At 42.8% G+C, this 24,342-nt stretch overlaps 1 protein-coding gene across 1 annotated transcript in view; it reads right to left on the reverse strand.

The window, feature by feature from the left end:
* FOXP1 (forkhead box P1) overlaps positions 1 to 24,342 on the reverse strand; it is a 635,694-nt gene that overhangs the window by 539,286 nt on the left and 72,066 nt on the right. Inside the window, exon 2 of the mRNA XM_054245862.2 lies at positions 4,152 to 4,275. The gene's annotated coding sequence lies outside the window, so the exon portion shown is untranslated. The remainder of the gene's footprint in view (positions 1 to 4,151; positions 4,276 to 24,342) is intronic.

Here is a 24,342-nt window from a genome sequence, read left to right on the forward strand (position 1 = left end):
ACAAGAGCCAACTCTGACTCCTTCCTGGCGAACGGTGGCATTAAAGAACCACAGCACAAAGAGAGATGCGAAGTGCTCAGCCCTTCTTCCGCTGTCTCCTGCCTCTAAGTTAATTTATTATGCAAGCATGGTTATCGCCAGCATCAATCGAGTACATTACCCATCTTCTGACCTTAAAAAATTGGCCATAATGATCTATTTGTGCAAACCTTTTATTTCATGGTTTCATTTCCTTGCGTTTGAGTGAGGCAATTTGTTGTTCTGGCTGCCTACCTCTGTGACTCTGACCCTGGTCTACCAGGAGGACACTTAACATGAAACGCTTCACTCAGAATTAGAGTTTATTTCAAGCCTAAAGACTCCAAATTATCAGCTGTAACAATTAATTGGTGCTCCTTTTGGTTATTCAATAAACTGTGAAGTTCTAAAAGGCACAGGACTGTGAACAAATGTTTGACAATGGAAGGCCTAACTATCAGGTGCATAATGCATGGAAGGCCAGACACTGCAGCATCTGGGGAGAGAGTGAGTCCTTTGAGCAAGCCTTGGAAATGCACCTTGAGAAAAAAATGGGGCCGGGCACAGTGGCTCACGCCTGTAATCCCAGCACTTTGGGATGCTGAGGCAGACAGATCACTTGAGGTCAGGTGTTTGAGACTGGCCTGGCCAGCATGGTTAAAACCCTGTCTTGGCCAGTGTGGTGGCTCATGCCTGTAATCCCAGCACTTTGGGAGGCCAAGGCGGGTGGATCACGAGGTCAAAAGATCGAGACCATCCTGGTCAACATGGTGAAACCCCGTCTCTACTAAAAATATAAAAAATTAGCTGGGCATGGAGGCGTGTGCCTGTAGTCGCAGCTACTCAGGAGGCTGAGGCAGGAGAATTGACTAAACCCAGGAGGCGGAGGTTGCAGTGAGCTGAGATCACGCCATTGCACTCCAGCCTGGATAACAAGAGACAAACTCCATCTCAAAAAAAAAAAATCCCTATCTCTACTAAAAAATACAAAAATTAGTTGGGTGTCATGGTGGGCACCTATAATCCCAACTACTCAGGAAGCTGAGGCAGGAGAATAGCTTGAACCCAGGAGGTGGAGGTTGTAGTGAGCTGAAATTGTGCCACTGCACCCCAGCCTGGGCAACAAGAGCAAAACTCTGTCTCAAAAAAAGAAAAAGAAAAAAAATGAGAGTGATAGAAAGTCAGAATATGTGTTCCAGTTAATAGGATTTTGGGTACCTTTACCATATACTAAAAAATACAGAGAAGGGAAGTTTTTTACAGTCTGATAAATACTAAGAACTTCCTTATTTAGGAAAAACAAAAACAAAAACTAGTATTCCACTAGGCCTAAAAGTATATTTTTTCAAAACAGATATCATTTTCATTACAGTTCTTCAGATTGATTTTTCAAATAATGGCCCAAACCCGATTGAAATTAATGAATAAAACGAGCTTCGTTTTCAACAAATCCATTCATGTGGTTTTGTTAAATTTCATACATCAATTTTATAATAGTAAGATTGAGTCAGACTCTCTCAATAGCAAAGACAGAGATGACAGGTAACCAAAAACCTGAGTTTGTTGTTATTTCAATACTTCAGAATTCTAACCACTTTCATGAATTCTCATGCGTATACGAAATAGACCCAGGCTTTATTCTTAACTCTACCTGAATTCCTAAAGATATGACTTTTCATTATTATCATTATCATTATTATTATTATTTTTGAGATAGAGCCTCACTTTGTCACCCAGGCTAGAGTGCAGTGGCACGTTCTCAGCCCACTGCAACCTCTATTTCCTGGGTTCAAGCAATTCTCCCATCTCAGCCTCTCAAGTAGCTGGGACTACAGGCACCTGCCACCATGCCCAGCTAATTTTTGTATTTTTATGAGAGCCCCGGTTTCACCATATTGGTCAGGCTGGTCTTGAACTTCTGACCTTAGGTGATCCACCTGCCTTGGCCTCCAAAGTGCTGGGATGACAGGCATAAGCCACCACACCTGGCCAAGATAGGACTTTTCTTAACATGTGCTGCCTGTTCACTACAGACTATCCACAAAAGTCTATCATACATGCATGGCAATGGAAAGCCTCAGAAGTTCACAGGTGAGGGAGGCAAAGCACTTGCCCACCCACTAAAAAGATCAAAGATCACTAATGGCTCTAAAATTTCATGACTCCATTAACTATTTCTTTTCATTCTGGACGTCCTTGCCTGTGTGTTACTGCTTACTAGTTGCCTTATTTTTTGCCACTGACAGAAGTAAGACTGTAGGGAAGGTAAGAGATTGTATTTTTTTTCTCTCTGTCTCTAGCTCCAGCAGAACAGAATACAACGTATAAGTTATCAGTTAACAAATTGTGGCAGGAAGTGCCTTTTCAAGCCAATAGTTCTTTGAAAATCATCTGGTCTTGAATATTTGAGCTAGTTGCTTCACTATGAACACAGTTTCTCTGGACAATAACACTAACATAGTTTTTAATGTGTAAAATGGGAGGGATTTTTCAAAATGACCTCTAGCTATAAAATCTTTACAAATCTGGCCCAAATAGTTGAATGCATAACAGTATCTTCAACACATCATCAGAAGAGGTTTAAAAAGCTAAATGGATAGAATGTCTTAATGCTCGTAATTAAAATAAGCTATCAAGAACCACTGAATGATGACCAGACAACTATGGTTCAGTCCAGACCAACCCCAGGGTTTTAGCCAACTAAATGGTCCAGTCCAGACCATCCCACTTAGACTCATGGACTTCAGCTTTCCCATTTGTAAGCTGAGGTGTTTAAACAGATAATTTCTAGGGCCTAGATACACTGACAGGTTAGGATCCTCTAATCTACATGCTTTGTTTTAGATAGAGAAAATCAGGCTGAGCATGGTGGCTCACGCCTGTAATCCCAGCACTTTGGGAGGCCAAGGTAGACAGATTATCTGAGGTCAAGAGTTCGAGACCAGCTGGGCCAACGTGGTGAAACCCCATCTCTACTAAAAATACTAACATTAGCTGGGCATGATGGTGGGCGCCTGTAATCTCAGCTACTAGGGAGGCTGAGGCAGGAGAATCGCTTGAACCTGGGGGGCGAAGGTTGCAGTGAGCCGAGATCATGCCATTGTACTATAGCCTGGGCAATGACAGCAAAAGTCTGCCTCAAAAAAAACCAAAAAACAAAAAAACAATCAAGGAAAAAGACTCATTTGCCCCATGCCAGGTAACTATTAGGCCTCCCAACTCCCAATACAGTGCCCTTTCTGCTTCAGTATACTTCTCTCCATTATTTAGAATCTGTTTCCAATATTGTTGCACTAAGACAGAAAAAGATAAGTTATGACTTTATGCCAATGAGTCTTACCATTAAATGCCATTCAATACAAAACCTGAAATGATACGGTTCTTCATAAAATTGACCTCACTCAATGACAAGACTACCACAAATGATGTCAGAGTTGTCACCCAAATCCTGGCCTCAACCAATCATTGTCTCTGGTAATGGTAAGTCACAGTGTCCCTTACTACAGGGGAGTGATTGACTACTGAGGAACATGATGGATGGAAAATACACGTTAGAGAAAATCATCATCATGTCCCTTCTACCCTCCCCCTAAAAAGTAAGTGAACAACCTAATGAGGTAAATTACCATTGGAAAAAATTCTCAGAAGTCTTCCAAAAAATTCTTTGAAAATCCCAAGTTTCTAACCCTTTGGCTTTCTTAAAAGTCCTCATCATACAAAAAGTTTGGGATGGGACTCTCTCAAGGAACAAATTAGACTCAAATTTTCCCTAAAATTCAAGATGAAAAAGTTATTGTCTTATTTCATAGTGGCTCATGTTATCACCAAGCTGTCACAGGACCAAAAAAGTAATTACTCATTCAACATTGCACATGGCCCAAAATTGAGATAGTCCACCCTTCAGAGTACAATTAAACTAGCAAACAGAGAAAGTTCTCCTAGGTCCTATTATGCCTTTTATGAACCCTCAGATCACTGTAGGAATTATCTGAAAAGGTTACACCAGAAAACAATGACAGAGTTTGTCCCTTCTTTCAAGGTGAGAAGCTCTCATCCTGGGTGGGCAACTGTCATGATGGACTTTTTGTCTTGTGAATTTTCAGATGAATAATCACAAACATTCATTCACTCACCCTTTTGGCTAGCAGGCATCACATCCATCCGTTCATGGCCAAATCAGAGAAGGGATTGAAGCCCTCACCATTGCCGAAATGTTTTGTTCGGAAACTGGAATTGTCAACAAAAGCTTCTGGGACACTGCAACACAAAAATATTTTTTTTACACATAACTAAGATGTAAGTTCTAAAACCACCACTTCCTTACACTTGAAAACAGCAAGACAGACATAGATTCTTGAGGTAGGGGAAAACACCGTTCAAGCCAGAGTATGTCAATGCATCAAGTGTGATCCTGTCAAATACGAACCGGAAATACTGTTTTCAAAGATACATTTACTAATCACTTCAACACGTACACTAAAAAGTTGTTATTTATTATGGGCGTTGAACCGAATATTTTAAATATTTTAGCATATGAAAATACCCACTTCTCATTATCAAGTGTTCAGGTAACAATGAACGGTTTTAACTAAACTCTCACACAGATAAATGTACCATGCCTTATAAAGCAATGATCTTTTTTGAAGAAATGCAAAAAAATTAAATAAGAATTTTAAAATATTTTGGAAATAATAATAATAGTAATAATGAACGTTAAAACTAGTAGGAAAGGTAATCATCACTAATTTTTTTCTCCAAAGTAATTCTATTTTATTCTAAAAATGATTATGGATTACATAAGGAGCAATACTTATGAAGATGCTTCCAATAAGAAAGCCCGTACTGTGTGACGGTCAGAGTTCTAAAGCTGAGAAGCCTGAGTTCTGGACCCAGTGTTGCATCAGTCACTAGTGTGGCCCCAGGAAAGCCATTTATCATCTCCAGATTCCAGTCTCTCCATCTGTAGGGTCAGGGCATTACCCAATGTTCTTCAAGTTCCTTCCACTCCTAAGCTTCTGTCTTTTTGAAAGAAACATATTTACTCTAAACATTATATTAATTTCTCTTCTAAGCTTCCGATTAAAAAGAGGTTTTTGGTTTTTGTTTTGTTTTTACCACGATTCACTCTTATGCTAATCTGCCATCAACACCAAAGATGTGCTGTGACTGGTGACTTTTTCAAGTGCCTAGAATGCTAACCCTGGCACCAGTGCCTAGCCCTATTGAGCTGGCATCCCCGGTGGCTGGCAGCAGCCCCTGCGTGCCCAGGGAAGGCTTCCATTCCTTTCCAATGACCACAGCTCCAAGTCCTGTAGAAATCTGTCCAAAGGTATTCTAGATCCATGCTTCTCAAACTTGTGTACATACACATCTCTTGGAGAGCATTTGAAAATAGATTCCCGGGACCCATCCCTAAAGACTCTGATTTGCTAGGTCTGGAGTGGGCCTGAGATTCTACATTTCTAAAAAACTATCAGGAGATGCTGATACTACTAATCATGGACCACACTTTGCATCAAATGACAAAGTCCTGTTCTCCAAGCCTCCAAGCAGTGTTGAGATCCAAAAAGCACTTTCAAGGCTCAGACATGTTCCCTAAAGCCAGAGGCCTATGTCACATAGCAAAAAAGAAAATAATAAAGAAAAAAAGGAGGAAAAAGAAATGGGCTGGATTTATTTACCATCTTTAGGATAAAACTCAAACTTTTTTTTTTATTGTACTTTAGGTTCTGGGGTACATGTGCAGAACATGTAGGATTGTTGCATAGGTACATACATGGCAATGTGGTTTGCTGCCTCCATCCCCGTCACCTATATCTGGCATTTCTCCCCGTGTTATCCCTCCCCAACACCCTACCCCCCCGTTCCTCCCTTGGTACCCCTCAACAGACCCCAGTGTGTGATGCTCCCCTCCCTGTGTCCACCTGTTCTCACTGTTCAACACCCGCCTATGAGTGAGAACATGCAGTGTTTGATTGTTCTTGTGTCAGTTTGCTGAGAATGATGGTTTCCAGATTCATCCATGTCCCTACAAAGGACACGAACTCATCATTTTTTATGGCTGCATAGTATTCCGCGGTGTTGGCCTGAAGGCCCTACATAATCTGCTTACTCTCTACTTCTCTGACATGACCTTAACTACCAACCCAATCTCAAACTATAACCAATGTAGACACAGTGGCCTTCCTTTTGTTTCAAGCAAGGCATGTGTCTTCCTGACTCAGGGCTGGTGTACTTGCTATCTCAGCTTCCCAGGACGCCATGAGCCTATTCCTTATACAACTGGCCCCTTCTCAGTATTGGGTCTTAGGGACAAAGGCCACTTCAAAAAGTGTGTTCTGCCTACCCACTTGAGTTAGGTTCCAAGTTACTCTCAATGGTATCATCCTATGTGCCTACTACAGAGCTCTTGCCATCATCTACACACTTCTTTGCGTATTTATTCACTTGTCTTCCCCACTAGAATATAAGCTCAATTAGATAAAGGAACTATTTTGTTGTTGCTGTTCATCACAATACTCCAAAATTTCTGCAAAATGCCTGGCTCATAGCAGGTACTCAATACGTATCTTTTGAGTGAATAAATGATTCAACAATTGAAAGAAATAACTTTTCGGCACTTTCTAAAAATAGAATTGCCTTTTTTTTTTTTTTTGAGACGGAGTTTCGCTCTTGTTACCCAGGCTGGAGTGCAATGGTGCGATCTCGGCTCACTGCAACCTCCACCTCCTGGGTTCAGGCAATTCTCCTGCCTCAGCCCCCTGAGTAGCTGGGATTACAGGCATGCGCCACCATGCCCAGCTAATTTTTTGTATTTTTAGTAGAGACGGGGTTTCACCACATTGACCAGGATGGTCTCAATCTCTTGACCTCATGATCCACCCGCCTTGGCCTCCCAAAGTGCTGGGATTACAGGCGTGAGCCACCACGCCCGGCCAAATTGCCATTTGTTGAAACTCATTATGTACTGGGTATTAAGTCTTCTACAATCATTATTTCATTCTGTTCTTACAACGAAGTTCTTAGTAGATGTTATTATTGTAAACTCAATATGTAGATGAGAAAACTTGAGGCATAGAGAGTTTTAGTGGCCTGACTCTATAAAGCTTGTGCTCATAAGAACTCTGTATTTTTCCAGCCAATACCCTAATAAAAGAAATGTTGAGTTTTTCTGATATACCCTTCTGACTCAGCTTTGCTCAAGTGGATTCTGGCTGTGTGGGCTTGTAGAAGACACTTAACCTTTCTGTACCTGAGGTTCCTGTTTCATACCAGGAAAGCTAAGGCAACCCCATCTTATACCTGGCCTTCTGTGCTCATTTGCATTACCTTGGCCATGCTGACACTACCAATCATGGACCACATTTTGGAATAGGCAGGTAACGCAAATGAGCCAGGAAGGCCAGATGTAAGGTAACAGGGAGAGGAAAGGAATGTGGCAAGCTGGGAAAACCTCACTTTATCAGCTTAAAGGGGGAAACCACTGTACTTCCCTTTCCAATCACTGTCACATGGGAACATACCCCAAGAGCCAGAAGAGATTTCCATTCTATAAATAAAGGCAGTAATCTAGATTTCCATTTAGCGAAATTTCAGAATTGTTTCAAAGATAGCAGCTAACTTTTTATATAAGTTATATTTAAACAAAACAAAACAAAAGTTGCAATCCCTGTAGCAAATGATGGATGAGGTCACTTACTGTCTCCAGTTTTATGATTCCAGAGTGATTCAGAAGCACAGAGAAGCTGTACAGATGACACAGAGAAACCCAGTAGGTGTCTGGGGAGATAAGAGCTTTCTAGAAGAATTCATTATCTTGCGATTTTGGAAGGAATTGGAAGACTGGGTGGAAAAAGCATTTCACAGGTCAGAATATCATATTTGAAGGCTTGGGGGTGGGGAGTAGGCTAGTCAACAGCAAAGATCAGCTGTGAACAGAGGCTGGTGGGAGATTTCATGTAGGAGTTTAATTTTCATTCGTGGAGTAGCAGCAGCTTTCTAGCTAAGAAACAAATTGGTTAAACAATGCTCTATGTGTATGGTCATTAGTGGTGTCTTATTTGACTTCTAATATTTTAAAGTAACCAGGCATATCTAAAAATAAAGGGTGAATCACCACTGTGGTTTGTGAAATTGTGAGTGTGTGCTGTGTGTGTGTGTTGCTAAAAATTCAACAGTCATAGGACTGAGTTCCATCTTCCTGAAACCCAACAGCTAACTAAAATACTTAACTGTTCTGAACTCTGGAAATAAAAAATACAGCAATTGAAAATTTTTAAACCACCAGAAGATAGATACCCAAATAAACTATCCTTTATATAGTGCAGAGGCAAAAACAAAAAAGAAAAGAAAAAAATGACAAAAACCCCTACCTGCCTATGTAGAATTGTATACCCAGAAAAACTATCTTTTAAACCTGAGGGTGAAATAACAGCTTTTTCAGACAAACAAAAGTGTATCACCTCTCTTTAAGGACATTCTAAAACACTTGTTTCAGACCAAAAAGAAACAATTTCTGGAAGGAAGTTTTTTTGACTTAAGAAGGTAGGGAACAGCCAGCTTGTGAAGTAGATTTAGTGAAAAGTAAATGCACTAATAATGCGCAAGTCTCAATAATTTTTTCAAGGTAGCAGTACCACCACCTGCTTTCTACTCCAGCTCATGTATTTACACTATAGCAATATCAATCATCAAGGCCATGGACTGCAAATGTGAGTGTGCAGGAGGGCATCAGCTCGAAGCGCAAGTTCCTGCCCTCCATAGTCCAGAGATTATAAAACATGTTCCAGGAATCTGCAGTTCTACCAAACAGATACCCCAGGTAACTCTGATCAAGATCTGAAGAACATTGCATTGCTCTCTGACTACTTTAGGGGAAGGAATTATTCAGTGAACCCCAGGGGCTCAGCCCTGGGAGGCTCCAGCTAAGAACACTATCAAACCTTTGTTCTTTCCACTTCACTACAGCCCCAGGAGTATCTTGGCCCAGGAGGTCAGCAGTAACCCTGCCTCAACTCTGCTAATCAAGAGCTGCAATAAATTAAAAGCCCATTAAAATATTTCAGAGAAAGGCCTAGAAGTGCTGAAACATTAACTGTGCCATGTTCAATCTGTTTTCCTAGAGATCTGAAAAGCCGGATTACCATCTTGGGGGTCATTAGAAAGAATTAAGCTTTCTCCTTTTTCAATTTACATATTTAAAAATGCATGCGTTCTGGCAGTGGCTACTAGGTCCTTTCCAATGCTTTCCAAGTCCTGTGGCTACTCCAAATGCCACAGTCTAGCCATGGAGAGAGAAGCTGGAATGCCACCAGGGCCTGCCTTGTTTTTGTAAAGCAAAGGAACCCAAATCCCAGGGCCTGTGGTTGCAAAACAGCTGTAGGAAAACAGGTAGAGGCAGCAACAAAACAAGTGATGTTTTCTTGTTTTGTTCTCCCCTGTTTATTTTTCCCTGAAGCAATCCCTGCTGCCTACAAAAGTCTGTAGGGAGCTGGAAAGAGCAGCTGTGGTTCCCTGAGGCCGGGACCTAGCAATCAAGTTGTTTACCAAACACTGCCAGGCACCGGGAAAACAACAACAGCACAGACAGCATTTGCATCTATTTTTCAAAAACAACCTCCAAAGTCTGCCCTGAAACTTGCCTGCATAGCTGAGAGAAGAACTGAAAAATTAAAGGAATGAACTGCACTGAGTATTGGCCTCCATGGCCTAAATATAATCAAGTATTCCATTTCTCCTGAAGAATGTCTATCCTAAAAAGAGAAGATTGAAGAACTGCAGAATTTCAAGCAGTGGATTGATATGGACAACTTGCTCATCATGGACCTTTCTGAGCATGCCAACAAAGGCCCTCTCAGCAAACTGACATCATATGCTGAGCTTCCAGCAACTCACAGACATCTAGACCAAGCACCAGAATTTCCAGGAGGGGCTGTAAAACACAGATTGCTGGGCCCCTCCTTCAGTTTTGCACTCCCGTAGGTCCAAGGTGGGGCCTGAGAATTTCTAGCAAGTTCCCAGGTAATACTGATGCTACCATTCTGGGCACCATTCTATGAGAACCAGTGCTCTAAAGCTAGAAGCTCTGTAGCCACCCTGAAGATCTAGAAAGCAATTCATTTTCCACCTTGACCTCTCCCATGGGTTACCTCAGTGAGTTATGGGAGTTACACCTTGCATAGCTGTTTCCAGAACAAAATGTATTGGATGGTTTCCATCTGTTTCTCCAGACGCTCTGTCCGTTATGCCCCACCCTGCTCTGTGTCCTAGAAGGCTGCTCTCTGTCCAACCAATGGGAGCTGTCATCCCAGGAGGCCAGAGAAGATGGGGTATTCATTTCTCTGGTTCTGACTCCCTCTTTGACCTGCCAGGCAGCTCTCTCCACACAACTACTCTCTCTGGGTTCTTTTAGCCTTCCTCCCCCTCCTCTGGTCCACTTAAGGCCTAGGAGAATTAAAAGCCATCTATTTCCATCAGGGACCCTAATAACAAAAGTCAAATTAAATGTATTGCCCACTGGATCTCCCTTGGTTTGAGAAAGCAATTTTATACACACACATAATATATGTAGGTATACACACACACACACATATAAACACACACAAGTGTATATATATATACATAAGAACCTACAGACATACAGCTATATACATCTTCATAGCTGTTTGTTTTTAAACACAGCTAAATCAGACTGGCCAGAAGACCTGGGAGCCCCGTGGCCAAGGCCACCTGATGGAGTTTGTATGGATGTTTCCTCAGGTCTCACGTGCCACAGGAAGAGTGAGCCCACTCTGGGTAACCTGTTATACAACCTGATAAGAAGTGCATGTGTGAGAGCTTCAATCCTTCTCTAATTTACACACTTAGTTTCCTTTGTTGCAAATGGCACCAAAATAGAAAGGGAACAGAAGTGGGTGGAGCGGGCTCCACCACCAACTCTCTGTGAATAACTTTCTGACAATGCTGAACCCAGTTCAAAAAGCACATCAGCTGCAAAAAAGGTAGGTATTGTCAGCTCATAAATAAAATGCCAATCTGCCTGGATTCATAGGCTAGGAAAAGAAGAACAAATAATATTTCTGTTTTTAAAATAATAATAATAACTCAAATGTACCCTAAATAAGCATCTGTCTTTAGAGCTAAGATCTAATAAAGTTCTGGTAAAAAACGGTCACCAGATTTAACCAAGGAGTCACTACGGCGACCTCCATGGTTTGGGCAAGTCCATTTATCTAACTTTGTCTCAGTGAAGTTCCCTAAAACTAATCAATCACTATTTCTTTTATTAATCTTCCACTAGTAAGATTTATTTCAACTCACCAAAGGACTTATTTTTTAAGTAAACCCGCTAGATTAATTGGAACACATGGGGAATATGGTTTCTACATAATTACTTTTCTAGCTCTGAGGCTCAACCTGAAACCTTTTTTGGTTTGTTTGTTTACTGCTCTCTTTTTCACTAACAATCTTCTGAATATTCCACATGAAACTCGCAGGCTAGTGAGATTTTTCCAGTGGCATCTGTCTGCCCTGTTCCTCCATCTATGTCCAAACCCTGCTGTAGAAAACAACTGCCCTAACTGATTATTCTCCTCTTCGGGGATGAGGTAGACCATCATCCTGCCCCCTTCGGGTTTTTTTTTGTTTTTTTTTTTTTTCCTGGAGACAGAGTTTTGCTCTTGGTGCCCCCGCTGGAGTGCAATGGCATGATCTTGGCTCACTGCAACCTCTACCTCCGGGACTCAGGCAATTCTCTGCCTTAGCCTCCCGAGTAGCTTGGATTACAGCACCTGCAAGGATGCCCTGCTAATTTTGTATTTTTAGTAGCGATGGGGTTTCCTCCATTTTGGTCAGGCTGGTCTCGAACTTCCAATCTCAATTAATCCTCCCACCCTCGGCCTCCAAAAGTGTCGGGATTATAGGCGTGAACCACCACGCCTGGCCAGAATTTCCCTTCTGTGTTGAAGAAACTCCACTCCTCCTTCCCCTGAGCCTCAGTGCTCACCTCTCTCCACCACCTTCCACTACTATCATCTGGATGAATGGAGAGACTTGCCTTTTATCCTTAAAGACGTCCCCTCCTTTTCCAGAAGCTACTCGTTCCACATCCCACAACTTCAGGAAAATAAAAAAGAAAGAGTTGGCCTCTCTTCAATTCCTGTTATGACCAAGTTGTTCCTTTGCTAACAGCCAACCTCATCTGTCACCTACCCTCAAGGAAAATACCATCGTCTTCCTCCACCATTATTCCAAGATCCATGGAAACCTTTCTATTCAGTCACATGCAAGGGAACCACTGCTCCCTGCCCCAAAATATTGGCAGTTACTGCTAAATGTCAAGGACAACCAGGCACGGTGGCTCATGCCTATAATCCTAGCACTCTGGGAGGCCGAGATGGGTGGATCACCTGAGGTCAGGAGTTCAAGACTAGACTGGTCAACATGGTGAAACCCCGTCTCTACTAAAAATACAAAAATTAGCTGGGTGTGATGGCGGGTGCCTGCAATCCCATCTACTTGGGAGGCTGAGGTGGGAGAATTGCTTGAACCTGGGAGGCAGAGGTTGTAGTGAGCCATGATCAAGTCTCTGCAGCCTGGGCAACACAGAGTGAGACTCTGTCTCAAAACGAAGGAAGGAAAGGAGGGAAGGAGGCACGGAGGGAGGGAGGGAGGGAGGGAGGGAGGGAGGGAGGGAGGAAGGAAGGAAGGTCAGTCAAGGATGCTCTTTTACACCTTTCTCAGGTATTTTAGTACAGACTGAACATCACTAATGAAAATTAGTGAAATCTGTTTTTCACTAATGAAAAACAGATCTGAACTCTGACATGCAACAAAAGGTGAAAACATTTTTTATTTTTTCTGAGACAGATTCTTGCTCTGTTGCCAGGCTGGAGTGCAGTGGCACCATCTCAGCTCATTGCAATCTCCAACTCCCTGGTTCAAGAGATTCTCCTGCCTCAGTCTCCCAAGTAGCTGTGATTACAGGCACACGCCACCAAGCCCAGCTAATTTTTGTATTTTTAGTAGAGACGGGGTTTCACCATGTTGACCAGGACAGTCTTGAACTCCTGATCTTTTGATGTGCCCGCCTCAGACTCCCAAAATGCTAAGATTACAGGCATGAGCCATTGCATCAAGGCCAAAAGGTGAAAACATTTTGAGCACCAACATGCCCTTTCAAGGAAAATTTTCACTGCATGGGTACAAAATAACAAAAAGAACGATTAAGACCTAGCAGTTGATAGTACACCAGGGGGACTGTAGTTGAAATAATTTAATTGTACATTTAAAAATAACTAAAAGAGTATAACTGGATGGTTTGTAACACAGAGGATAAATGCTTCAGGGGGTGGATACTCCTGGCATGATTATTATACACCCCCTGACTTGTATGGAAATACCTGATGTACCCATAAACATATACACCTACTATGTACCATAAAAATGAAAAATAAAAAATTTGAAAAAATAAACTAAATAAATTTTTTTAAAACAAAGAAAATGCTCATCAGAGCATTTCAGATTTCAGATGCTCAACCATTAAGTCTACAAAATGCAAATACTCCAAAATCCGGAGAAAAAAAAATCAGAAATCGGAAACACTTCCAAGTCCCGAGCATTTCAGATAAGGAATACTCAACCTGTGTCTGGATCACAATTTCTGTCTAGATCCCTGAGGTGTGGTCACCTCTGTCAACCTCAGTAGCCATAAAGAATGGTGCTTCCAACAGCCTGGCCAAGGGTTACATCAGGCCTGATAAGGATAAAGCATTCAAAATAAAGAAAAAAAAATTAATTGGTGGCTCATGCCTATAATCCCTGCACTTTGGGAGGCTGAGGCGGGTGGATCACAAGGCCAGGAGTTGAAGACCAGCCTGGTCAAGATGGTGAAACCTCGTTTGTCTCTACTAAAAATACAAAAAAAATTAGGCAGGCATGGTGGTGAGCACCTGTAATTCCAGCTACTCAGAAGGCTGAGGCAGAGAATTGCTTGAACCCAGGAGGCAAAGGTTGCAGTGAGCTGAGATAGTGCCACTGCACTCCAGCCTGAGTGACAGTGATACTCCATCTTTAAAAAAAAAAAAAAAAAAAAACTGTTTAATAAGTGAATATATGCCTGTTTTATCTTAACTTCCTTCATCCTAAAAGCGTCTAGTCCACTCAAGAAGTGGCACAGCACAGGAGCTGTAAGTATGGGCTGCGAAACAGACTGCCTGGGTTCAACCCTAGCTCTGCCCCATATTAGCTATGACCTTGATCAAGTTCCTCCACATCTGGGTTAGTATTTGCCCTTACACAGTAAAGGCTTAATAAGTGCTGGTTAATCGTCACCACTTCCTCTACATCTGAGGGCATGGTTGAAACATGGATCTTGCCATCCCTTAGAACTGTTCTACTTCTAAAACTCCGAATTCTCAAATTCTCCCCTGACTAATAACCTCCCATGGAGCTGGGTCATTTCTCCTGAACTTGCTCCTGGACCACACTGAGACTATGCCACTAACCACCTTGAATCCATTGCTTCTCCCAGTGCACACCATCCACCTTCCTGTTTCTGAACTCTGTGTCTTTCACATCATCTAAGACTCACATTGTGGTACCCAGTGCCCTGAAAACCCTAGTATCCTTCAAAATGGCCTTGACTTTCTACCAACTTCCCATTCAAGCTCTTTGGTTTCTTTACCAGAGTGAGAGCAGTGAGGCAGGGTCTGTGATTCACAGGTATATCTTGGATGCTGACACCACAGTGCCTGGGACACAGAAGGTAAGGAGGTGTGATGCTCATCTCGGGGACTCTTTTGGGGAGTCAGTAAGAGTCCCCAGAAGCTCACTTGGCACTCTATCTGTAGTAAGTTACTCTGTAGGAATCATGGGAACTCCAGGATCAGTTTTACAAATATCTTCCACTCATAGTTCAACTAAATGGCAGAAAATACAAACCTTCTGTTCCTACTAGCAAACTGGGTCTAGCTAATTGAGCAGGGCTCACACAAGGCAGGCCCCCTGCTAGCAGGGCAAGTGGCAGCCCTGTCCCCAAGGCCCGGGGGAGCCTCTAAAGCTCCCTGGAAGGACGGTCAAGTGAACAGAGAGCTGGCTGCCATCTGGGTTCTTTATAAGGCTTTTGTGGTAAACATGTTTACTTTCTTTTGATTGGCTGGGCTTATCAAGTATTTTGTTTTGAGTCTTGCTCTATAAACATGTTTACTTTGAGGGGAGAGCTTTTTTGATAGCTAGCATACTTGTTTTTCACACTTTCAAATTCAAAACATATTTTTCACAGCCTGTGGTAAACAACTCAAGGTGGTAAACAAATTATATTATTTTCATCTTCACACAAGAGAGGTGATCCCTCTTTATCTATTCAAAGGCTTGAACTGGAATGGCAGTAACCCAGGCTGTCTACTGGGTGAGAACAGGAATTATATTCACACTGATGATGTTACTAAAAGGAAAACATTACAATGGCAAGTCCTGTAGAAGGCAAGGAGTATCAAACCTAAGCCTCAGTTTCCCCCATGGGAACATTCTAGAATAAGCCAGCTGTAACAACAGCAGGGGTAGTCTTGTTAATTGATGACATCCATATTTTCCGTGAATATTTCTGTGAAAAATTAAGCTTATGTAACTGGCATACGAAACAGTTAATACATGAGGAAAAATCAAATAGTGTTTCAAAGATTGAAGAAACCAACGAGGTCACAACACTAATTGCAATTCTTTTGAGATCTGTTTTTTGTGATGATTTTTGCGTGCTTTACAATTAGAAAAAAAAAAAATAGTAGTAGCCTCTAATGTAAAACTGAAAAGCCTTCCATTATTGGAAAAGGAGGAAAACAACAGAAGAATTAAGAGAAGGAAAAAAAGGAACATATCTCTTGAGAGAAAACTGGTGGTCCTTGAAGTAGGATTTCAAAGTGCTGTTTATACAGCGGCATCAGAAGAGCCCCTCTGCGGAGCTGAGTGTGAAGTCCCATGGCAGTCGGGCCAAATCTCTCTTCTAGAGAATTCTCTGGGTCCCCATGTTCCAACTAGAAACAAAAGCCATCTTACCACAGGCCTTTGCACTTAGTTGCAAATTACTTAAAGGAATAAAAATACAGCCCAAATTATTTGCTAAAATAAATAAATATTCCAGCCCCCAAATCATCTTCTAAGCTTATGTCCAAGTTAAAAACAAATAGAATTTCAATATGGTGAAACCCCATCTCTACTAAAAATACAAAAATTAGATGGGCATGGTGGTGCATGCCTGTAATCTCAGCTACTTGGGAGGCTGACACAGGAGAAACCACCTGAACCCAGGAGGCGGAGGTTGCAGTGAGCCCAGATAGCACCACTGCACTCCAGCCTGAGAGAGAGAGAATGAGACTCTGTCTCAAAAAAAAAAAAAAAAAAAAATGAAGGTTGTAGCACCGTACTATGATAAACCTCCTCAGTGACTGGATGCTATCATTTCATCAGGTATGGCACTGTAGGGAGGCGAGAATGGGAGAAGACACAGTATGCCTGTATGGAGCCTCATCCATCATTCAGGCCGGATCATGTACAGAACATACAGGCATCAGAGTACAAACGTACTCAGTAGACTTGTTTTTAAGGTTATAACACTTTTTGGGGACACACTGCATCAGGGGGTCAGGAGAAGGTACCAAGGGCATTTAGAGGCAGCCACTCTTCCTGACTTCCAGATTCTCTCCTATCAAGAAAGAACCAAAATAAATAATTTCCAGGTAGTTTTAGCAGAAGGGCAACAAGGCCCATGCAGTGAGTGTACATCACAAATTCCCAGGAAGATCAATGCCATCCCAGCTTTGCCAACAACTGTTTTGAGACGTTTCGCAAGTCAGTGAGCTTCTCGGAACCTGAGTTTCCCTTCCTATAAAATGAAGGCATTTGAATCCATCTTTTTAAACAATACCATGTCACAATTTTATGCCTCAAACAGAAAAAATACACTTTGGGGGATAGCCGAGAATTCCAGGCTACATCATCCAATCAATAAAATACTTGGAGTGCTTTCAAAAAACCCCACCAAGGAACCCAAGCTCCCACAACTTAAAAGGAGCAGAAATGAAATTTCAAATTAAGATGACGTTGGCCAGTGACTAGTCATCAAGCATACTTCAGCTTTTAGTTGTCTGAGCAGACAGGTGACTCAGCGGGGAATGGGTTACCCAGCCCAGCCACGCTCATCTGACCCACTGCCTCAAAGTAATTTTTCCTCAATCTTCAAAACCAAGAAAGTAAATGACTAATGAAATGACTGAAGAATAACTTCCAGACAATTCTTACAACATTAAAAAAATAAAACCAAACTTCAGCACAACAGTAAGTAGATAAGAAGAAAACCCGGCTCAGAGCTGTCCAACGTCTGGTGGCCACAGTTCCTTCTGACAAAGGAAACGTGCACATTCCAGGGTGTGGAACCATGCGGTTTGGAAATGCCTCAGGGGGGCCAAGAGAAGGGCTGATGATCAGGACAATGTCATCAAGAAAAGTGTCACAGGACCCAAGCAGTGATATTTCTGTTGCAGATATGAGAAAGGAAAAGAACACACTGGTCCTTCACCCCGGTGTTTAATGCGGTCGTATGACTTTTGGATATTCTCCTGGGTACATCCAGTTCTAAGGCCAACTAACAGGTCTGAAGCCTGTACTGCACTGCATGTGAGGTTCTCTGTCCATAGCATTTTTGTCCACGCTCTTATTAAGCCTTACAACTGTGGCAAGAGTAAATGCTATTACCTTACAGATAAAGGAACCGGAGCTGGCAAAGGGAAGTCCTTTACCCAAGACCACAGTCAGTAAGTGACAGAGCCACCTCTTTCTGAAACCCAAGCCTCCTCCCTTAACTACCACTGAACACTACTGAGTACCATTTTTCCAACAGCTCAAACAGGGAACATAGGAATGTTTGGAAGGGTTCCCAAAATAAAGCCAAACTGGGAATACGAGGGTTATAATTCTATTTGAACCTCTATGTTGCCTCCCACTGTCTAAATCCCTTGGCTTCTTGCTTGAAGTCAGGCAAATCCGGAAAGCAGAAAAGCAAGGATCCAAGTCACCCCTGGTAGTGCAGCCTGGAAATGACATGGGACATCTCCCCTAAGAAAGGAGACAAGGAGGGAGTTTACGATGGCAGATGAGGCATGCACTCAGTCCTCCTATCAGTCTGTAGAAGAGGGATGCTTTCTATTCCTCTCTCTGTCTCCCATCAATTCTCCCATTTTCTTCTGAATCACAACTGTGGGCATCTTCCCGCTTCCTCTCCTACTTCTTCCCCTCCACGAATATCACCTATCTAAAGTCTAAAGGATGAGATTATCACTTCCACCCGGAAGCCTCTCAAGTGAAATGAAAGCAAACATTTCTTGCACTGTGGTACACATGCATTGGGTAAGGTGGGGGATACCCAGGCACAGTCTGCCTCTCAGCGCAAGAAGTTAAATAACAATGTGCGATTTAAATAACATTTCAAGACAACAATAAGAGCCTTGTCATAGGGAGTACATGATTAATTGCCAGATGAATTCTACAGACAATAATTGCTGCAAAGTTCAAAGGGAGGGAGCAATCACTTCCAACAAATATATCCCAGGTTGCAAACTCTCCACCGAGTCCTAGTTTGCGGTTGGCTTCGGCAGAGTGCTGGGAGCTGGCTGCTTGGGGTCTGATCCTGACTGTGCTACTCATGGTCCAACCCTGTTTAACCTTTCTGGGCCTCTGTTTCACCTTTCTGGGCCTCTGTTTCACCTTTCTGGGCCTCTGTTTCATCAGCTGCAAAATAGAGGTAATGATACTGCCTACAACATGGAGTGGTTTTAATATTAAGTGGGATAATGCATGTAAACCTTTAGACAGGAAAGTGGTGGTCTCATGACTCCTGTCTCCATGGCTGCATATCTACCATTTGAATCTGCACCCTCTCCCTACACTGGCTCCCCCTCCTCACCTTCCTGTGTTCGCCAAAGCCCAGGTTTTCTTTTCCAACTAGCTGGTAAGTTTTCCAGCGAAGGGGGTTCCATGGTGTCCTTCCCCCACGTTTGCCCTTGACTTAGGCTTGGTGCTGGCTCTTGCGTCCAGATTTCCACCTCCATTTCCAATTTCCTAGGACACGAGCAGGAAGCTGAACCTCAGGGTACCTGGGTTCAGCTCCCAGCACTGCCATAGAGTAGCCTTGTAATTCTGCACAAATTACACAGTTTTTTCTCTAATCCTCCATTTCTGCTTCTGTAAAATGGGGCTAATAAAAGTCCCCACCTCCAAAGGGTTGCTGAGATTAAATTATCCGATTAGAGAGCACTTTGCTCAATGCTTAGCCAACTAGCAAGGGCTCCACCCCTGAGAGCTGCTGTTCTCATCTTTGCTTGGACCATGCAACTCACCGAACAACAATGTCCCCGACTGCTCTCTCCTCTCTCAAATCTGCAAGTGGCTGTCAGTCCTTCATGATACCAGATTTGGGTCAGCGAACCATAGAGCTTAATTATGCCCCAGTTTTCTTTCATACCCATTGATCTAATTTTACATCAAAGTTTCATAAATAGAAACAGGTACTCTCATGCACAGCCAGGGCCAGGGTAAACTGATACCGCCTTTCCAGTGGGGTGCGGATTGGTTCAACAAGATTTAGAATCCCTTCCAAAGAGTAAAGCGAGAACAGCAATGCATGGTTTTAACAAAATAGTCATCACTGGGGAAAATTCAACTACAAGGTCACAAAGGAATACATCATAGCATTATTTAGTATATGAAAACAGAAAAATAAATGTCAAAAACTGTATTTCTGATTCATATGATAATGAAATACTATGCAACCATTAAGAAGTATTGAAGGCCAGGCGTAGTGGCTCATGCCTGTAATCCTGGCACTTTGGGAGGCCAAGGCAGATGAATTACCTGAGCTCAGGAGTTTGACACCAACCTGGGCAACACAGTGAAACCCTCTCTCTCCTAAAATACAAAAAATAAGCCTGGTGTGATGATGTGCACCTGTAGTCTTAGCTATTCGGGGAGTGGGGAGGGGCTGAGGCAGGAGAATCACTTGAACCTGGGAGGTGGGGGTTGCAGTGAGCCGAGATCGTGCCACTGAGCCCTAGCCTGGGCAACAGAGCGAGACTCAGTTTCCCACACACACACAAAAAAAGACTATTGTAAAAAGAAACAAGGGCATAGCAGGAAAAGTGATCCCTACACCATACCTGCTTACCAAATGTCTATTGAATGATATGTTGTGAAGTAATAAAAAGGTGTTATAAAACTGCTTCTTTTTAAAGCTATTTGGGTACCTACTGTGTGCCAGCTGCTAGGATGGAGCACCTTACATACACTAGGCTACTGCAAAATCCAATGAAGTTTTCTTAGCCCCATTTTACAGACACAAAATGGAGACAGAGGAAAATTAAGTAACATGTCCAAAGGCACACAGCTAGTAATGAATTTTACTCAAGTCTTATTCCAAAGCCCTTGCTCTTTTCTAATGAATGCTACAGCTTACAAACGTCTTAGTATATTTATAGCTGCATCAAGTATATTTCTATAGGGGGAAAAGGGACTAGAAAAGCAGACAAAAATACTAGAAGTCATTCTTTTTAGGGGGTGGAACTATAGATAATGTTTATTCTCACTTCGATTTGGTTTTTAGATTCTTTACATTTATCATAGAACATTTTTTTAATAAAGGGAAGAAATTTGGGGGACAAATTAGTTTTCTGTTTTAAAAGCTTAAAGGGCAGCTGCCATCTTTCCCTCACTGTGACAGAAGCAGATGCTGGGCAGGCACTGGGCTGGTTAGGGAAGGCAGTGCCTACCCAGCGGAGAGAGGTCCAGGTGCTGGAGTAAGATAGCCTGGGTGCAGACCCCCCAGAAGTTCTGGAGAAGCTGCTTGAGCCTCTGTGAGTTAGAAATCGGCAGGTATGCACAGGGCTGGGATCAGGGCTCACACATCCCAAGTGCTTTGTAGTATTAGTGATACTTATTGTTACGAGGGACATCTTCACCATACTCAATACATTCTATACCCTCTCTCTGCAGATGGGACCAAAACATCCTTAAGGCAATGTGTCCCATTATCTTTTAACCAATTATCATAATAGATCCTACAACCAGCCCTCTCTGGCCCCCCACCTCCCAAGGGCTGTCAAAGCAACAACTTAGATCTGGAGAGTGATACCTGCCTTGGAATTCCGGCTCCGACCCTGGCTGGCTCTGAAATCTCATGAATGTCACTTAACTTCCTTGCCTCAGTTTCCTCACTTACAAGATGGAGACGACAACAGCTCCTAGCTCACAAGATAGTGGTGAGGACAAAAGGAGAAAACATATGTTGAGCTCTGCATTCAGCCCACTAGGGCCTCTCAATAAACTGACCCATGATAACAACTTCAGCGTTTTCTGATACAGCTCCACTGTCCATATGGATTTTTCCCTGTAATGGTTTTCTTGCCATCATTTTTCCATATTTAAGCATTGTATTGTAAGAGAGAACAGAAATGACGCATGCCCTTGACCAGATTCTAATACTGTGCACTCCCATGTTAGTCAGCCAGGGCTGTCATAGGCAAGTACAACAGACTGGGTGGCTTCAACAATAGGCCTCAATTACTATTTTCTCACCTCACACCTGTAACCCCAGCACTTTGGGAGGCTGAGGCAGGCAGATCACTTGAGCTCAGGAGTTCGAGACCAGCCTGACCAACATGAATCAGGTCATAAAATCCCATCTCTACTAAAAATACAGAAATTGGCCAGGCATGGTAGCACATGCCTGTAATTCCAGCTACTTAAAAGTCTGAGGTAGGAGAATCGCTTGAACCCGGGAGGCATAGATTGTGGTGAGCTGAGATTGCACCACTGCACTCCAGCCTGGGCGACAGAGTGAGATTCTGTCTCAAAAAAAATTTGCTCACAACTTGTCTAAGATCAAGGTATCAACAGGGTTGGTTTCTTCTGAGGCCTCTCTTTTTGGCCATCTTCCCTCTGTGTGGGTTTTTGTTCGAATCTTCTCTTCCTATTGGGATACTAGTCATACTGGATTTGGGCCCACCTTAATTATCTCATTTTAATTTAATTATATCTTTAAAGTCCCTATCTCCAAATACAGTCACATTCCGAGCAAGGTACTGGGGGTTAGGGCATCATGAGGACATAATTCAACCCACAACGGTGCCTCACCTCCTGAAAAGACAGAACTAGACTCAAAGTAAGAATCAGCTGTGCTCTGGGAGGCTCAGACTGGAGAACTGCTTGCGGCTAGGCGTTCGAGACCAGTCTGGGCAACATAAAGAAACCTTCGCCTCTACAAACAATTAAAACTTAGCCAGGCTCAGTGTTATGCACCTGATTCCTAGCTACTCAGGAGGTTGAGGCAAGAAGATCACTTGAGCACAGGAATTCAAGAATGCAGTGAGCTATAATTATGCCACCACATTCCAGGCTAGCCAACACAGTGAGACTCTTGTCTCTTAAAAAAAAAAAAATCAGGACAGGTTCAGTGGCTCATGCCTGTAATCCCAGCACTTTGGGAGGCTGAGGCAGGCGGATCAACTGAAGTCAGAAGTTAAGAGACCAGCCTGGCACACATATGAAACTCCGTCTCTATTAAAACTACAAAAATTAGCCAGATGTGGTGGTGGGCACCTGTAATCCTGACTACTAGGGAGGCTGAGGCAGGAGAATCACTTAACCTGAGAGGCAGAGGTTGCAGTGAGCCGAGATCACACCATTGCATTCCAGCCTAGGCAACAATTGAAACTCTGTCTCAAAAAAATATATAAAAATAAAAAGAATCAGGTCAGGTGTGGTGGCTCAGGCCTGTAATACCAACACTTTGGGAGGCCAAGGCGGGCAGATCACAAGGTCAGGAGATTGAGACCATCCTGGCAACATGATGAAACCCCACCTCTACTAAAATACAAAAAATTAGCTGGGTATGGTGGTGCATGGGTATCAGCTACTTGGGAGGCTGAGGCAGGTGAATCGCTTGAACCCTGGAGGCAGAGGTTGCAGTGAGCTGAGATCATGTCATTGCACTCCAGCCTGGGCAACAGAGCAAGATTCTGTCTCAAAAAATAAAAATAAAAAGAATCAGGCCAGGTGCAGTGGCTCATGCCTGTAATCCCACCACTTTGGGAGGCCAAGTCAGGTGGATCACTTGAGGACCAGCCTGGCCAAGATGGTGAAAACCCATCTCTACTAAAAATACAAAAAATTAGCCAGGCGTGGTGGTACTTGCCTGTAATCCCAGCTACACAGGAGGCTGAGGCAGGAGAATTGCTTGAACCCAGGAGTTGGAGGTTGCAGTGAGGCCAGATCATGTTACTGCGCCCCTCCAGCCTGGGTGACAGAGTGAGACTCTGTCTCTTAAAAAAAAAAAAAGAAAAAGATTCAGTTGATTTGGGGTCTTGGGCTTTAGCAATCTGAGCCAGTCCAGGTAGTGCAGAAAATGAAAGCACACAGGTATAGCATGACGGAAAGGCTTCCCCTTGGACACTCACGTGTACTGTCCTCCAAGGGCTGTAGTGAGCTCCTTGCTCTTCCCAGCCCCCAGACCTGCAGAGGGGGCCCATGCCTACCAACTGCAATGTGCAACTAAGCTCTGTCCAATCGGATCAGTGGACCCAGCCATTGCTCATATTTATGTTTGCAAAAAGTCAGAATGGAAAGTGTCCATTCCTGGCATGAACTCCTCAATCTGGGCTCATAAACGTAAATCAAAGCTGAAGGTCATTTTAAAAAAATCAGTACATACCTCATTAAAACAAATTTTTTTTAAAAATTGAGTTTCTTGAACCACGGCCTATAATTTACAAAGTGCAAATGTCTGAGATACGTGTGCTAAATTTAAAGAAACAACTATTATTAAACACCCCATTATGTAAGGCAGTGAAATATATTTGCACTCTGTATATCGGTTACAATATTTCAACTGAGCCTCACAATGTTTGGCAGTTCTTTCCTTCGGTGATAATAAAAAGCTTTTCTTTCCATTAAATATCTAAATTAAGTCAAATAGTGTATGTTAAATAAGCCCATAAGTCCTTTTGTATGATGCAATGAAGTCTTGAAATGCTTATCTACTGAGCACTCTGGCTTAAAGGCTGGTGGTTTATGTCCCCTGCAGAGCCCCGGGACCCTGCTGGCTTGGCCAGACTGTGAAAATAAGCTTCAAATGACCAAACGCAACTGCAACTTTAAAAGTAGGAACCAGACCAGACACAACAAACCACAGAGTAGTCAGCCTCACTTGTCATAATTCATGTGTGTGGAATTCAACTGTAAAAGCATTCACGGAGTGCTAAATTTCCTCCATTGGGGCATTCCATG

The sequence above is a fragment of the Callithrix jacchus genome, chromosome 15, assembly GCF_049354715.1.
Source record: "Callithrix jacchus isolate 240 chromosome 15, calJac240_pri, whole genome shotgun sequence".
In the NCBI taxonomy this organism is placed as follows: domain Eukaryota; kingdom Metazoa; phylum Chordata; class Mammalia; order Primates; family Cebidae; genus Callithrix; species Callithrix jacchus.